This window comes from Athene cunicularia, assembly GCF_003259725.1.
Source record: "Athene cunicularia isolate RWA chromosome 12 unlocalized genomic scaffold, athCun1 chr12_part1, whole genome shotgun sequence".
Lineage (NCBI taxonomy): Eukaryota > Metazoa > Chordata > Aves > Strigiformes > Strigidae > Athene > Athene cunicularia.
In genome coordinates, this window is record NW_020799116.1 from 19,899,699 (window position 1) to 19,914,534 (window position 14,836).

At 35.9% G+C, this 14,836-nt stretch overlaps 2 protein-coding genes across 4 annotated transcripts in view; one reads left to right on the forward strand and one right to left on the reverse strand.

The window, feature by feature from the left end:
* The window catches only part of CENPP (centromere protein P), a 148,704-nt gene that overhangs the window by 90,609 nt on the left and 43,259 nt on the right, over window positions 1-14,836 (reverse strand). The window lies entirely within an intron of this gene.
* Window positions 12,310-14,836, forward strand: part of OMD (osteomodulin) — a 5,025-nt gene continuing 2,498 nt past the window's right edge. The window contains exon 1 of one of the 2 annotated variants that reach the window (XM_026857735.1): window positions 12,310-12,397. The gene's annotated coding sequence lies outside the window, so the exon portion shown is untranslated. The remainder of the gene's footprint in view (window positions 12,398-14,836) is intronic. The other variant, XM_026857736.1, reaches the window with a different exon arrangement.

Consider the following 14,836-nt stretch of genomic DNA (forward strand, 5'->3'; position numbering starts at 1 on the left):
GGACAGAGGGAGAAAGAGCACATCTACATGGATACCACTGCATGACCTTAGGAAAAAAGAGTTGTAGAATCATAAAAGCACAATGAAGTATGGGCTGGATGAGTAGACAGTGAGGTGAAAGGCTGAATGGGGCTATTAGTGAATTCTAGCTGGAGTCTAGTACCTAGCAATATACCCCAGGCTCTGGGGTACTGGCTCCAACTCTGTTCAACCTCTTCATTAACAATAGGACAGTTTACGCTCAGCAAATTCACAGATGACACAAAAGTGGGAGAAGCAGCTGATGGGCCAGGGGGCTGCGGTGCCATCCAGAGTGACCTCGACAGGCTGGAGAAATGGGCCAACAGGAACCTCATGAAGTTCAAAGGGAAGTGCAAAGTCCTGTAGCTGGGAAGGAATGCCCCAGCACTGGGAGACTAGCTGGAAAAGAGCTTTGCAGGAAAGGACCTGGGGGTCCTGGTGGACAAGTTGAACATTAGCCAGCAATGTGTCCTTGTGGCAAGCAAGCTAACAGTATCCTGAGCTGCATTAGAAGGATGAGGACAACCTCCTCATTATCAGTGCTGCTGTCACTAAGTTACTGCATGAACAAGGAAGCTACAGAAACCTGGATTCCTATGGATTTGAGCCTTACAACTCTCAGGTTCTTCCAGCTTATTTCTACCTCGCACCAATCCCTCAGCATGTTCGCATACAGCTGCTTTGTGCAGCTACCACCTGTTTGGCTGCCAAGTGAGAGCCAAAACTATGCCAAAGGGTTAGTCAACATCTGTTTCATCTTATCATCTGGTCACTCACTCTAAAAAAGAGAATTTATAACTGTCTTTTCCTCAGTTGAAGTACCTCTTTGAAGCGCTTTCCTCTACACAGCTGCTATTTTTCACGGTTGTAGAAAGTACCTTTAGATTTCCCTCTATCGTGTCAAATTTGGTTATAATTGGCAATGAGGATCAAAATATACTGGGCAAAGTAAGTAACAAAGACAGAAAATTCACTTTCCTTAGGAAACAAAAAGATGAGAGTTCGGCTATTCTAACCCAAGAAAATTTCAGAAAGTTTCACATCAGCAAGTGTCCCACCCAGGATTCCTGCACCAGCATTTCCCAAAAGGGAGACAAATGCCCAAGACTAGACCAAGAGAAAAAGGTATATGAACACAGATAGGAAATTTTTTAACCATTCATATTGATTAACATGGTAACATAGTTCAGCTACCTAAATCAGGTTATGAACATGAATCTGGTACAACTCCATTGTTACAGAACTTTAAAATCATTTAACATAATTTCAAAAAGCATTTACTTACATCCTAAGGAGTGATTTCTGCTCTCAGAGACAGAATTACCAATGTTAAAATATGTACCATACTAATTCAACCATAGTTGACCATTTATTAATCTTATGAAATTTCTTCTCAAGTTTAATAGAGCGCTACACTTTTCAGAAGTTAGGTTTCTAGCTAATATCTTGATATTTACCACTAATAATGCTATGAGTAGTTGCACTCACTGAAATGTACTGAAGCAACTTCAAGTATCTCAGAGAAGACTGCCCAGGAAAGTTGAACAAAACCAAGATGTCTCAGTTTACAAGTTTGAACTACGCCAATTTGTTCTCTCAATTTTTCAAAGTTTCTGGATATTTTTACATGTTGCCCTGATTTTAAAAAAATCTGCCTCACAAGTGTTTTTTGCAATGACAGATTAACAAGAAACAAAACAAAGTTAGTAACATAAGTTTTATTTTTTTCCCCAATAATTTCAAAGAAAATAAGAAAATTCAACTGAAAAAATCTTAGGAACACCACCAAACATCACTTCTCATTATTTCACAGTCTAAACAGCAGAATGGTAAAGATATTGCACTATTTACCCAGAAAAAAACTAATGTATACCACAACAGACAAAACATTAACATTCCCATTGTATTTTGATCACAATTTAACACCAGGATGGCAATAAAAGCAATGGTAAACCGAAAACAATGAAATTATGATCTGAAGCCTATTTTTTTCTCCTTCTTAATGTTTAGAAATTAAGATTGTTTCCTGGGGGTTTTTTTCCTCCTCCTTTCTGGGGAGACTAGAGGTTTGAGAACAAAGCTGCTAATAAGAAACATACGGAAAAGCCCTGGAGTAAACGAAAATCTGACTCAAATTCCAAATGCCACGTATCACATACCACCATCTAAAACCATCTAGTAAGATAAACGTAAGATTTACCCTGCATACTCAACGAATCACCTGAGCTAGAAGACAGTGTTATGTATAAGATAAACAGAAGGCTTTCACGATATTCGAGATATTTCCAAAACTAATCAATATTTTGAAACAAGTTGGGATGTTTCTCAAAAGCTTGTGTTAGCCAATAAAAGATTAGCTCAACATAACATGCTGCCAAAAGACAAACTTGTTGCAGTTTTTCATATAAAATATGAACAGTTCCACTCAACTGAACAATGCAATTCTGGATTTAACCATTATGCTGCTATGATTGCAGTGGGAATACCATACAGCCAGGTTTTCCTGTGCATGAACACTTTTTGTGTCTCCACTTCTTGTCCAGGAGAAATTTGAAGACTCTGAGATTTCTGGAACAGCAGCACCGTGGATGCAGTTTTGATGAGAATCCCACACATTTCCCCATACAGCTAAGTCTTGCCGCAAACTCCCTGTGCACAAGCAGTACATTTAACAAGTCGGGATGCATTAGACTAGCTGCATATATACAGACCATCTACGCATCTCATGCAGGATGTTTCCTACATCAGATTCAATGCGCATCTACTATCCATCACCTACCCAAAGGTTTCTATCAGAGGCATGGGGAGCAACACTAAAATGAATATGCTCTCTGTACAATTATATTGGCAGTAAATTAAGGAGTTACATTCTCTGTTAAGCATGGAAAAAATCTCTAGCTGACTGGGTGCCAAAGCTTCCTGAGGGACACAGAGGGAGCAAGTCACCAACACAAGCATGCACTTGCTTCTTAATTGTTCAGCTGATGTTATTTCCAAGTCCTTTTTAGATATAAAGACCAATGAAAATATTTTCCTTCCAGAAACACTCTTCACAGAATACCTTAACTCCTTTGTTTCTCATCTGTGGAAAAGAAATTGGCCTGCCATGCTAGAAGATATCATTTTACTAAAATTTATATCCTATTTAAGCCACCGAGAAGAACATCCAGACCCCATGCTATTTATTTGTCTGTCAGCTCTGTCTTCTGTCTTCTTTTCATGCTACAGGCTGAAACAAGGAACAGCTGAATGAGTGACTCATGGGTCAGTATTAGGGCCTAATTTCTTAGCACGAAGAAAGTGAAGGAGCCAATTATATATTAACCTGATAAGTAGATGCTGAGATTCAGGAAGTGATATAACCACCTAGTATTCTGCAAGAATAATAAAAGCAACTGTCTCTTCAGTTCTCCAGCAGCAGTACTGCGATGCGACATAACTATTACTTGCTCAAGAAAAAAGTTGCTGTTTAGTAGCTAGAAATTAATCATTTCATGAAAGCTTCATTTGCTTTTTGGAATGCATATTTTTCATTTATATTTTAAGTTTATACATAGATTTCCCATCTAGATGTTACCTGTAAATTATTATCTTCAATATTTTCTATTTCCTCAAATACTAGATTTCACAGGGCAAAAAACTTTTATTTAACACCATTTATAACATGACTAACATAGATAAAGTCAAATCACTTTCAGAGATACAGTAGTAGTAAATGTCACTGCAACAGTATAATACTTCCCTTAATTCACTAACTGCTTAATACTGTCCTATAATAACAACTAGCAGAATCTTCACATAATATGATAAATTTTGAGAAGAAAGAATTAAGAGTACTTTTAGAAGCTATGTCCCATACAAATACCTACCTAAATTGGGTAGTAAAGTTAATGGGCTTATGTTCTACCTGAAAAATTATGCTCTTATATGGTGGCCTGTAAATGTGGCACATTTGATACAAAGAAATTCTGTTGTGCTGCCATGCAGAAGAAAATACACTTCAAACCTCCAACTACCACTATCATAGCCAGACCCCATAAAGGGTTGTTCTTAAGCAACATGGCAAAAAAATCCCTTATTTATCATGTCAGGATCAGTTAACAATTAGCATTTACGTATACAATATAGCAATAAACTCTTCAGAACATAAAACAGAGTAAGCTAGTATGAGGTCAACGGGCCACCATCTCTTCTCCTTCAGACCACAATCAAGGGAAAATCTGTAGGAAATTATGTGTGGATACTACAATCCTTTGGTATTTTGGCTCTTACTGAAAAAAAATAATTCTTGATGAAAAAGTCTTCCTAGAACAATATTGCTGTTCAAAGCTAACTAAAGGGCATTTAGATTGAATTTCTAAAAGTCAAAACCACAATCTTTTATTTCAGAAAAGTAGAAACTAAGTCTGATTTAAAACCGATCTTCAAATTCTTCTTACTGTTTCCAACTAATAGATGGAAGAAAAAGTAGTTACTCTCTATAAAAACCCAGTATCACTATTTATAATAAAGACATAAACACAGTGAACATTAAAAAACATAAAGGGTTTCTTACCATACTAACCAAAATCCTTGTGATGTTTTCCCTGATCGCGTTCCACTGGAGCACACATATGTAAAGGCATTATTTTCTTACTCCTGTTTCAGGAATGCTTTGCCTTAGCAACACCTGTGTGTTATAGATGCACACTGCTGCTTCTTGTGCTTTGCGCTTAGAACAGAAAGGGTAACACATGCTTCCTACTGCAAGAGTTCCCTCCCAAAATCAGAATGCACAGGAACCTGAGAAGAGGAGAAAATGTGAGCATGGAAAACACATCTGTTAGATGTGCAATTGATTCCTAAAGTAACTTTTCTGTCTTTCTAAGGAGTACCTTTCCCCTCAAACATTCTGTTGTGGGTAAAACTACCACCCAGTTCACCCATTAGCAGTTCTAAACAATTACACACATCTGTGACTGCTTTCATAACATACAGACTTACTTAGAGGTGACAGCAATAAGCCCAGTGCTTGGCAAAGATGTGAAGGGAGTTTTGGACAGCTGTCTTGCAGTCATATAGAATACTACCATTTTCAAAGGCAGCTACTACTATTGGCTCAATTCTGATAGAGTTCAATCTAAGGACTCAAAGCACTACTTTCATGCCCTAAGACTCAGTTAGTTTTATTTTTTAAAAAGCATTATGGATGTTTATATTTTGGCTACAAATAGGTACAGGCTTACCTCCACTCTCAAAAAGTGACAGGACAAGGCGAGAGTCAGGTGTCAGAAGCTTGACACAAGGCAACAAGGACACTTGTTTGATTACCACAGAAGATCTGTAACTAATGCCTAGATCAACTCATCCTCCCTAATGAAATGGCCACTAACATGAATGCTTTCAAGAATCTCAGAATGGCTAATGATAGAAGAAACAGAATTGCTGCCAGAGTGCTTGGATGAAACAACTAGGAGGCCCTGTCTCAGCTCCGCCAAGAAGCAGCTGTGACTCACTAATTATTCAAACAGTAGAAAAACAATTTAATTACTTGCCATAATCAAATGACGCACATATTTTTTATGTTGGGCAGAATATAGGTACATGGACAAATATTTCTCCCAAATATTGCTTAAAGAAATTCCAAACAAAATGGAGATCAAAATGGAGAGTAACTGAAGAAAATAAAGGGTACAGAGATCACATCTTTCCCCATAAGATAATATGCCAGGGTACAGATGAATGACGTGTAATACAACTTGGTGTTTCTACGAAAGTTTCCCAATCAGAGATTCTGAATGAAGAAATAATGTACTGCAGGCCATAAGAGTAATGCTGGCTGTGATGCCAGCATTACAAGTTCTTGTGCTAAAATGAGAGGATTTATTCTTTAGAAGAAAGAGGGATAAAATAAATTAAGAACCAGTTTAAGGATGATTTACAGTTTCCAGACTATTGGAGAGAGCTGAAAGGCTGCCTGGCAAAATCCTCTGCACAACAAGACAGGCCAGTTTTATCTATTATCTATTTCTCTGGAAATGTTCAAACAAATACATCTACCATGAAAAGAAACACATTCTACATTCATTGTAAAAACAAGTAAGGACCTTCACTCTTAAACACACTGAAAAGAATAAATGGGAAGCACTTTCCATCACGTACAAGGGGAAAATTTCTTCTAATGCAAAACATTTTCCTATGCATGATCATTCAAGAATTCTTTGGCAGATAGCTTAGGCAACTACTCTTTATCCTTGCCTGAAAGTGCCTAAAGGACAAAAAAAAAAAAAAAAAGCTGTTTTGTTTTTTTTTTTTTTTGCTATAAACATGATTTGCAGATTGAATACAAACATGGGAACAATCTCAAGTTTCAGGCATGTTTTCTAGTTCTTTTAACAAAAATGCATGAAGTCCATAGCTATGAATGAACAAAATACATTATCTCTTTTAGGCAGCTATCATCTCAGAGCACTGAAGTTAGCAGTTCTGTTTGAAATAAATGAGTAGAACTGCCTGCTTTGGAATAGACTCAAGGAACCAAGTTAGGTAAGTGGATGCGAAAAATGCTCTCCCAGTGAGCAGCAAATTTCTATAGTCAACTTCACATATTAAGATAGTCCTCAGATTTTGCTGATTATTCTTTTCAAGGCATAAGAGTCATGCCTAAGATGTGAAAGAACTGAAAGATACACTAATATTCTTTGAAATTGGTAATAATAAAAAGTGTCATTTTACACCATCTCAAATAAATAACACTGAAAAAATTATTACAGAAGCAATAAGAACAAGTACAAAGAGTGCTACTCTACTTGGACTTACTGACTAGGACTGGTACTGCTCAAGGATCTCTGCACACTACATTCAACTATATTACCTTTCTCACTTTCCTCCATTACAAACCACAGCATGTTCTTTTAGTTTGAAATGCAATGTTTTATTTTATTTATTAATGAGTGCAAGGCACCTGTCATATACTATGACCATCTATATAATTTTATACAGGACAAATCAGGCAAAATAAGATCTATTTTTAAAGTTTGAGGTCCAATTGCTAATGCTGCCTAAGAAAATGAATATATATGAACCAATAAACAGTGGTTGCAAAAACAGGCAGTCACTCCCATGTTATACTGGTTTATTCTCAGATATAAAAAATCTTCAATTAAGCAGGCAACATCCCAGAACTACACATGGGGGGAAAATACAGCCCAAAGTCATCTGTCTTGGAACAACCAAAGTAGGCTGTATAAGCATACAAAGTATAAAGCAAGGTATATTTGTTAAACAAACTGTTCAATCATTAAATGTGTGTCAGCTGACAACAGCGACTCTCCTCAGAAGAGATTTATAACTTCATACAATAGTCTCAGGTAGAGGAGCCAGACCTTATGTGCTACAGATATTATTGCTTACATTAATTTTAAACTAATTTTATTATTTCAGTATCAGTTGTTTACTATTACTTGTTACTGTGGCAGTAGAAACATTATACAATGAGGATTGTTTAAATGCCACTGCTGTTGAAAGTAAAATCTATATAAATAAAAAAGTAACATCTCCCAATATAGTATTACAATCTTCTAAGGTTTCTAACACAGCAATCAATTCAGAAAAAAAGTTACAACCCTCCTCTTCTACTAGAAAGTCAATTATCCATTACTGTAAACTGATACTGTTATAGCAAAAACCCTCACATCCACATTTCCGTTCAAAAAGCTTCAGTATTACAAATTTGAACGTGCAAGGAGGTTTGATACTCAGCTTTTGCTTTTGAAGCAAAAGAAAGAATGTGCAAAACAAATTGTTCATCATACATGTTCATGCACATGTTTAACCAATCATCTCATGAGGGCTTCCTAACGTATTCCTTCTAGATGCATAGATGCTTCTAGTGAAATTAGCTCTAAAAATTCAGTGTATTAATGTTTATTAGTAGAAGTTACTCAACAATTGCCTATAGGATTATATTAATTCCCATGTTATAAGACCAGTAAGCTCATGCTCTTTCTCAGTCATTTGTTCTATACTAGGATCCATCTTTGAGAGCCAAATGTAGTCGCATTTGTTGACTAGTAATATGCTTCAAAGTTGTGGCTTTTTCAAAAAATAAAACACAAAGTATACAGTTTAAAAATACAGAATAATAAAAATACAGAGAAAGAAGAATGTGAGAAAAAAACCAACATTTTCAGTAAGTTGAATGCTCAGGAGGAAAGGAGAACAAAAAGAGAGGGGCAGTCATTCAACTCAGAATCAGCAAATCCACATAAGTGGAGGAGATGGAAAAGATATAGAGGAGAAAATCCTCCACATCCTACAACATGGATGAGAAGAAGAGACATCTTCATATTTCAGAACAGTAATAAGCACACAATGAACCCATCGCAAGGCTTAGGATACTCATTAACCTATAATGTTTGCTAGGAAAAAATCTAAGACAATTCTTGTTTTTTTTCATTCTTTTAGATCTGCAGAGTCACCTGAAAAGCACATTCTTGAAACACAGCCATAAAACCTACACAAAAACATCTTAAATTTCCTCTTTAAACTCATGGCTGTAACATGCATAATCTAGTTATAACAGACTAATAAAAATAACCAGCAACCACAACCTGCTTTTGATTAAGAGTCAATGAAGAAAGTTAGTTCAGAGTATCATTTGATCAATAGATGCAAAATCTACTGGCTAGCAAATCCTATGTATTATTTTACAAAAATAGTTTTTGTAAACTTAACTGTTTTCAGTTGCTTAACATGCTCTTGCTAGTAGCTCCTAGCAAAACAAAGCAACACATATAAAACAGGCTGTGCAAGATGAGGGTTGCCAGAGTTCTGATCTTGTAATACCACCTACTAAATGGGAAATAAATAGAGACCACACAGCAAGGTTCAGGTCAGAGGCAGCACTCAGCCCCACACATGGCACAGCTCTGTCTTCCTTCTGTAAACAGACTGGGTCTTGTCTCAGCCCTGCAGGATTGTAGATATGACCTGATGGCCCCTTTTCCACAACCTTTAAAAATGCATATTTGCATAGGGAAACACTCCTTGAATGACTTTCCACTGAAGAGCAGAATAATACAAAGACTGTAAGAGCTCTGACTGAGTGCTTCGGGCGTGCTCCGGGCTCTGGCTGGGCTGAAGGCTCTGCAAGATCAAGCAATTCAGTGTCTTGATTTGCTGAGAGCTCTATGATTCAGTAACTGAATTTTCAGATTAGTGCTGGCACAGGATCAATAAATCCAGCAACCACTACAATCTTGATAATCGGTTATTTTCTTGATGGCAAGCACAAATAAGAAGTGCCTTTGCCGATCACATTTGAGATTCATCCAGGCTGCAGGTGGTCTGCTGACAGTGTTTGTCAACTGCCAGTTAGACCCTAGAAATTAGGATGCAAAGAGTTTCTGTGCCTACAATCTGACTTTGAAGTGCAGCCCAGTCTAGATGATACATGCCTAAGGCTGTTTCTTACTCAGAAACCCACAGGCTTTATGAGGAACCAAATTACAACATTCAAACTTCCTCATTACATTTGATCATGCATTCTCTTTTCTACTGTGCAGTCACTTAGAGTAACAAACTAACAGCACCAATTCTTACCTAAAACACAGAACTCCTTCAAAGTTGTCAATTGAGGATATGAAGATTTGGAACTTGAGGCTTTTCTTCAGATGCCTGAGAACAGGGCCAGATCTTCTTAGTTGAAGAACTTCCTAATTCTAGCAAGATCATGCTTCCAGGACAGGTCCAAGTTTTAACTTACACAGCTTAGCTTTATTTGATTTCCTGTAATCTTCTAAGAACAAAATAATTTTTTCCCCCTTTCTTCAGGCTTCACATGGACTATTATAAGTTCACATTGGGTTTGTTGGGTTTTTCGGTTGGGGTGGGGACAGAAGGGACAGGGAAGAAACCTCACCTCAGTGCCACTCATTCTACTTATTCTATAAATATTTTAGCTAAAATTTGGAAAATTCAAACTTTTAAAGTTGACTCTTACTTAACTAGCTAAACAAACCTAACTATCACAAAATTAGAACAGTCTCCTTTCTTAATCCTTCAGGGAAGAACCAAACTTGAAAAGGCTAACAAGTCTCATAAGTTGAATGCTGTTAATGAACATGGCAAAATGTCAAACATTTTAAATTACAAAAAGGATCCATAGAAGTTTAGCTTAAGGAAATAAATCAGCTTCAAGCCAACTCTGATTTCTAACTGGCTATACATGTTGTTTTGCATCACAACTGCATAAATAAAATGATGAAAAAAAAAAATTCAACAGTAAAAAGAAGTCCTTGTGAAACATTTTTTAAAACAGAAAACCCAAATATGTTGAAAACTTAATAAATTTGTACCAGGCTTTGAAAGAAGTCTTATGCTAATGATGTTAAATTTAATCCTCTCATTATTCTCCTTGTAAGGAAATTCGTACCACACCTCAAATGAAAACCAAGAGAAGATCAAACCACACAGCTTGACCAAAATCACAAAGTATAGACTTGTTTGTATCCAAGATAGCTCAATGCAACAGAAAGGGAACTGAGTCTTAATATATCCCATGGCTAGATCTGAATCATCTTCTGCAGCTAAATGTTCTTTAAATCAAGAGCTTTACCAGAATTTTTCAAAAGGACAGATTCCTTTGCTCTGCCACCATGGATTTTTAAATGCATCCTGACATTTTAGGTCTCCTGAGAGCTTAAGAGGATTTGAGGCCCAATCAGTAATAGAAAACAATAGAAAAATATCAGGTACAAAATCAAAACTCTAATTTGGTCCAATTTTTATCTTTAGAGAAAATAGTTTTCTTTTTTGTGTATGTTTTATTTAGAACTATTAACAGAGCTTTCAAAAATTTGCAACATGTTCTCTGTCTTGTGCTTAAAAAACTCCCAAACTTTGTAACAACATATAACATTTTCCTAACTGTCACGTGTAACTTGGGTTGGTTTTTTTTTCATTTATTATTATAAATGTATTCTAGCTATTTTAAAAATCAATTAATTTTGTTGTTTAATATTATTTGGGTTGAGTGGTACAACTTGACTATTCAATTTTATTCAACAACATTACAATATTGTTACTAAAAGATTATGTAGTTATAATTTTACTCTTTCAACCTCTCCCTTGTGCTCTGTATTCTCTACATAACTATGACTTCTTTCTTTTAGTTCCAGTACTGCTAATTCCTACAACATTATTTGGTCATGACTTCTAGTGCTTTTCTTTATATCCCAGATGTTAGAGTCAGACATGATTTATCTTCTTACACAATGTTCTTGTCCTATTGCAGAGGAAACTTGAAAAGGTCAAGCAAATCATCAGCTTCAGGAAGCTTAAAGACAAAATAAGTAGAACGCACTATGGCATTATTTTCTCATATGATACCTCTGAGGCACTTGTGCTTTTTTAAGAACCAGATTCTTCCTTGTGAATAGATTTTGAAACAGTGTAAAACTGTTTTACCAAACCAGAAGCAGAATTAAATGGTTCTGATAAAGCATACAATTATTCAACAAAAACCCCTGTCATTTTTCTCCATCTTTTGCATGTCACCATTATTTAAGTAACACATAGCAGCAAAAGCAGATAACCATGCCTTTTTTCCCCCCCTCCCTCTTAAAAGCTGAAAAACATTTTTCTTCAGTAAAATGGTTTATATATCACATCATGCTTGTCTTTTTCACAGGAAGATTTATGCTCTTTCTACAGAACTTAGCAAAAACATGTTGGAAACAATGTGAATCCTGAACTACAGTTTTAAAACAACACCAAGTACACCATCATACCAACAGCACTGTATATCACGACTTTGTAGGAAGGAAACAAAATATGGATTGTGAAGGAAAAAAAAATAATTATAAAACGGAAGATATTCATAAGAGCTTTTCTACAGTACATGGTTTCCCTCAGTCTTGATAAGGTTAGGTTTTTAATGTTTAACTTCATCCTCCAGAGGACAAATCCTTTGCATAATTTAAATCACTCTAGTTCAAACTGCACTATAAACTCATGACCTCTGTAATATTTTTTGAAGCCTTATTCTCTCGATTTTTTTTAAATGAGAACTGGTAACACTGAAAGAATGTTGCAAATAATTTTTAAGTGATCTTAACATAAGGAGAAATCGTTTCACAGACATGACACAACATCCACAGTAACTGATGATGTGGCACAAAACTTTTTTTTTTTTCCTTACTGGCAAATCAGAAGAGGTGCTAAGGCTATTATTTTGCTTTGCCTTCCCACAAGGCTCCTCACCACAAAATATGGCTTAGAGATCTTTTGTCCCTCCAGCTGTGTTAGGCTATTTCTCAGACGATTTCACCAGCACAATAACTTGCTGCCCTCTACAACTTGAACTTCACAGACTTCCAAAGAGTAAGTTTTCTTGGTAAGCAGGAATAAAAGGAACAGATTGCGTTATTTTTGCAGTTAAGAGTGATTCATGCATGTTATATAATTTTTCGCTTTCAGATAGTAAACTGCTTACAAATACAGTTAGTAAGCTTTGAGTTTATTATAGCTGCTAGATAATCATGCTTTTAAGATCTTCTATTTTCTTTACACTTTGTAAGTACGCAGTTTATCGTATTGTGTGCGTCTGACTTGCTTCTCCCGTTATCAAATTTCACCTGACATGATTTTTTGCTTCAAAACTATTTAAGTTCTTAGAAATACTTAATGAAGAAGCGTTACTACTTCAGTGCTTTAATACATGACCTGCAAGCCTGGCAAGACAATTAATATTCCAAAAATGTACTCAGCTACAGTCAAGGTATAAAAAAAAATTTCCCCCAAATACTAGCTCCTCTCTCTCCATAAAACCAGCAAGAGACTTTGGTACTTATAATTATCGTTCTGTCTGAAGTGATGATGGTTCTCTTCACATTGTCTACATGGCAAGTGGATCAACTGCATGAAGGCCAAAGAAAGCTTTTTCCTCAAAGTGAGGACTTCCTTGAGTTGTTCCTCCTGGTTTCTAGGGACTACTGTGGCACTGAGAACTGAAATTATTATTTGGAATTTTGTGACATCTAGTAGTAGTGCTGCTCTCTGTAGAGACATATTACAGCTATTTACTTAGACTAGCTCAGACATCTGATGATGCTGTAGACATGTGGAGACCCTGGCTTTGATGAGGACCTAGCTACAGCAGGGTTCCAAACAACAGACTCCATTCAAATTCGGTTTTAGGATTTTAATCAATATGAAATTTGATTAAATGAGTATTCAAATACAAATTATACAAGGTTAGAAATCCAAGTTAGACAATACCACAAATTATTTGCATAGCCTTTGTTACACAGGGGCTGTGTGCAATGCAGGAAGATTACAATGATGAATTAATTCCATGATTTTTTTACTAGTTTCCTTAGGATTCCCTCTCATTCAATGTGCAGAATACATCATGCATTAGGCATCAATCACCACTACGAAGCATAGGAAATTAGCATTTGTAAGTCTCATCTCCATTGTTACTGATTAATTGCGTTTCGTAAAAAAAAATACTAAGAGCATCAATTAAATTAAGAAGAGAGACCCCTGATTAAGAAACATTAATGTCATTATAAAAAACCCTGAGAATATCTTCTTTCCTCTGCCTCAGGGCTCCCATACTATACTGAGCAAAGTCTCTTTAAAATTTTCCATTATTTATGTGCTTTGATCTGCAATGTTACATTTTGACTCATCTGTTGTTTAAGTTGAACAGCCTGACATGATTCACAACTCTAATTCTGCCAAATAACAGGGTTCCTCTGACTGCATAAAGTGCTCTAAAATGTTAGTCTGGTTGTGAGACATCAGAAATTTGACATGCAAAATTCTGTCTTTCACAACATGGCTGTTTCACCTCAGAAGGGTACTTTGAAGGTAAATTAATCCATGTTTATAGAGAACATAAGATTACAGAAGCATAGGAAGACCATAAAGAAAACTTTTTATCAATGAGGATTTTACATGGTGTACAGTACACAATGGTTGAATTGTATTTAATTAAATGACGGGAACATAAAAATTAATTTTTTATTGCCAGTAATGCATTTTACTAAGGCAACCATGTTTTGCAGAAAATAGAAAAACAACAAAATGCCACAGAACATACAATCACTCATGCCATGTAAATTTCTATTTTACATATAAATATTTCTAAGTAATCTATTTTACTGTTCTATTTATAAAAACAATCCTGCAATTACCTCACTTTAGTTAAGGATATATATTTTTAACAAAAATATAACTTTGTTTTAAAACAAGAACAACAGACAGAAGCCACGGCTTGGATGCTTCGCAAAACTAGCAAATTTCTTCATAAGAAATGTAGTACATCACTAATGGTTTATTTAAAGAGATGTTGCAATTTCACCCTTGAAGATTTTCAAGATTCACCCAGACAAAGTCTAGGCTGATCTACTGTTGGAGATGGAAGCACTTGGAACACCAGGCTGGACTATATGGCCGCCAAAAGTCCTTCCAAACACCACTTCTGTGATTCTATGATATTGACCATTCACCATTTGTGCAGTGCAAGTCCGTACTGAGAATAACTAATCAAAAAAGAAGTTTTCATCTTGACAGAGTTTAATAATAAAAATAAGGCTATCTATCTGTTTCCAAAGGTCTGAGGAAGAACGTTACTCTGAAATTTCATCTACACCCACTTGAAAAATGACTTGCAAAGCTGATGCTTAACCAATTACACTGGAAAGAATGCAACACCTCAAATGTCCAATACAAACCACAGACTATATCATTTTTTATATAAAGTCATTTAGTAACTTCTCTGTAACAAGTTAAAATGAGAAAGGAATGAAGACGGGGGGGGGGGGGG